The 3,339-nt window shown below is 47.2% G+C and overlaps 1 pseudogene; it reads right to left on the bottom strand.

The window, feature by feature from the left end:
- Positions 1 to 1,348: 1,348 nt before the first annotated feature.
- On the bottom strand, positions 1,349 to 3,287 carry LOC119344767 (annotated as a pseudogene).
- Between the last annotated feature and the right edge of the window lie 52 nt (positions 3,288 to 3,339).

The raw sequence follows: 3,339 nt of genomic DNA, 5'->3' as shown, positions 1-3,339 counted from the left end.
TTACAAATGCAATCTGTTTAATACTACTTAAATTTCTTGTTTCCTACCTACTTAACATTGTGACCATTTCTTTTTACACAACTTCGAATGGTCCCGCTGAACAATCAGTGCTGAAAATCTAGATCCTCTGAGCGCTATTAGCTTTCAAGACCATAGTAATGTTGTCTGGGAGCACTCCTCTAAAGTTCACAAATTTATAAAAGGATTTAACTGTGTAAATCCCTTTAGAGCCAAAGTTCCAAATAATAGTATCATCACTATCATTCAAAACAATGTTCTTGACTAAGCTAAAAAGTTCGTTCCAAGCAGCAAACATGGTCTAGGTAAAGCACCTCCTGAAGGTGATTTTCAGGTGTGTACCATCCCAAACCTCGCTGATAGAAACGTTGATGGGATTGGCAATGTTATATAACTCCCAATAGCTGGTAGCAAGTGTGGTATTGTCGATCCACTGATCTTCCCAAAATCTAACACTCCTACCATTGCTAACCTTCCACGAGAAACCTACCTTAGCAGCTTTTACCGCTCAAAGAATCCCTTTCCAGAGGGGGGAAGCTCCAGTATCAGGACAAGCAAAGATATTAGGGCTATGAGTTCTGTATTTGGCAGCCCTCTCTCCGGTTGGTGCGCCATACTACTCACTCGTGAATACCAGCAATCTGTTACATCTAAGAATAAATATTATATCTTGCCTAAGAATACAATAATTGCAGGTTACCCATACATGCTGCCCCTCATTTTATAAATTTCTTTTTGCTGCCCCTCAATTATTTATACAAGTAAAATAACCATAAGGTACACACCAATGGAAACAGTAACTCGTGAAGGCCATTCTGAATATCCGATGTGTTGTTTGGCCTTTGTTTCAGACGGAAACAGTAACCTTGATTTGCTTGCCTACCTACTTAATCACGACGTGGTTACTGTACACACTGAGTGCAGTATACTCAATCACGACGTGGTTGGACACAAGAACACAAGATTGATTTGTCCTCAGTACAGTAGACAGCGATTCAGGATCCAGTAAATAAACAGAGCAGCCCTTATAAGAATAAACAGTCGTAGTACCGTGACAGCACCTGTCAGCCAGGTGGATCGCCACCGCGTTCTATGATGCATTGGACACTCAAGCGAGCTCGTGGTAGGTAGCAGCAAGCCATTAATTTCCATTCGGCTCACCTTTTTTATAATATTGGCAATTACAAATGCAATCTGTTTATATAATACTCCCTCCGTTCGGAAATACTCGCCGGAAGAATTGATGTATCTAGATGTATTTTAGTTTTAGATACATTCATTTTTATGCATTTCTCTGACAAGTATTTCTGGACGGAGGAAGTACTAAAAGATTCTTGTTTCCTACTCCCTACCAAAGTTAGTACTCCCTCCGTCCGGAAATATTTGTCGAAGAAATGGATAAAAATGGATGTATCTAGAACTAAAATATGTCTAGATACATCCATTTCTCCGACAAGTATTTCTGGATAGAGGGAGTACAAAGTTGCGTCATCTATTTTGAAACGGAGGGAGTACCTACTACTGAACAACATAGACCATTTTTTTACACAACCTCAAATTGTCCCGGTGATCATTCAGTGCTGAATCCTCTTGTGGCTCTTGTTATAGGCGTAGGAGCTGGCGAGCCAAAGGAAAAGCACGAGCTCAGCGGCTGAGAGTCCGGCGAGCAGCCAGTAGAAGTAGTCGAGGTGGGCGCGGTTGAGGTTGTCAGCAAACCAACCATCACCACCGCCACTTCTAGTAACACGGTCGATGAAGGAGATGAGGGCGCTGCTGATGAACCCGCCGATGCCCATGACGCTGAAGTAGAGCGCCAGGCCGAGGCTGCGCAGCTCGCGGGGCATCTGGTCGTAGAAGAACTCCTGCATGCCCACCATCGCCAGCACGTCTGCCATCCCCATCATCACGTATTGCGGCACCAGGCATGCCCAGCTCATCGATACCGTCGCCCCAGCATCGTCCACCAGCCGTGCTCCCATGCCGTCTCTAGTCGTTGGCCCTCCACCAGCGCCGCTGCGATGATCGCTCCCATTGACACCGCCATGCCCGTGCCCATGCGCTGCAGGAGCGTCAGCCCCGATGCCTTGCCAGTAAGACGCCCTAGTGCCGGCACCAGCAAACGATCATAGATGGGGACGAACAACAGGATGCTCGCTGGCCCCAGTGTCTGAAGAGCGGCCGGCGGTAGCTCAAGGCCTCCGAAGACGCGACGGTCCAGGGTGCGACCCTGCTTGTTGAATAGCGTCATGATTTGCGCGTACGCAACCCCATACGCCAGGCATGCCGCCCAGATCGGCAACAAACGGAGCATGCTTCGCGCCTCCTCGGACTTGGCCACAACATCCTCATCTTGGTGTCCATTTGTACTGAAGGGGAAGCTTGAGCTCTTGATGAGTGTGCCAAGGCTACGACCGAGGCGGGCGAAAGGACTCTCAACATCGGTGGTGGGAACGCAGAAGCGATAGGTGGGGGTGCCAGAGAGGAATACGATGAAGGTACAAACCATGATGGCGCAAAGCATGCCGAAGCCGATTCCCCAACCAACGTTCTCCTGGATGTAGCTGACGACGGCGACGGAGATGGAGATGCCAACGGCCATCGAGAAGAACCACCAGTTAAAAGGGAGCTACGGGATGCACGCTCTTTGGGGTGCTCGGGATCAAATTGGTCGGCTGCGAAAGCCAAAGCGCACGGCTTGTCGGCGCCCTGCGCCAGGGCGATTAGGTAGAGCCAAGGTTTTGGTTACCGGTCGAAATTTCGAGATTTCCCGTGGTTACCGCGTATTTCCGTGCCCCTCGGTAAATCCACGTACCAAGCAAAAAATACCAGTTTTTTGAATTATTTGAATTTAAACACTCGATTTGTAGTAAAGTACGTAGGATCTAATTAATGTCATGAGAGTTGGTTCTGGCGTGTTGGTAGCAACGTAGTTCCTGTTTTAAGAGGTCTTTGGTTCAAATATTCGTTTATTAACTTATTTGAATTCAAAATTCAACTATAAAATTCGTTCGAAATATTCTCGGTATTTCTCGGTAACCATGGTAACCGCGTTTACCAGTCCCCCTCGGTAAAAATGCCTCATTCGGTAACCAAAACCTTGGGTAGAGCGAGGCATAGAAGAAGGCCACCTGTAGCGACGAAGGGCCGGAAGAGGTATGGATGTCGCCAGCCGGCAAGGAGCTTTGCTGGAGTAGAGTGGACGCTAGAGTGACCATGCCGTATCCCTGCATGGATGCACACAATTTTAACTTGCTTAGTGTTGGCTTAATTTTTAATAATCACGAAAAGGAGAAATTTTCTAGGCCCTAGAAATTGTTGACA

This window comes from Triticum dicoccoides, unplaced genomic scaffold, assembly GCF_002162155.2.
Source record: "Triticum dicoccoides isolate Atlit2015 ecotype Zavitan unplaced genomic scaffold, WEW_v2.0 scaffold184240, whole genome shotgun sequence".
In the NCBI taxonomy this organism is placed as follows: domain Eukaryota; kingdom Viridiplantae; phylum Streptophyta; class Magnoliopsida; order Poales; family Poaceae; genus Triticum; species Triticum dicoccoides.
Note: the sequence above shows the minus strand (reverse complement) of the source record. Positions and strands in the feature narration are given on the sequence as shown.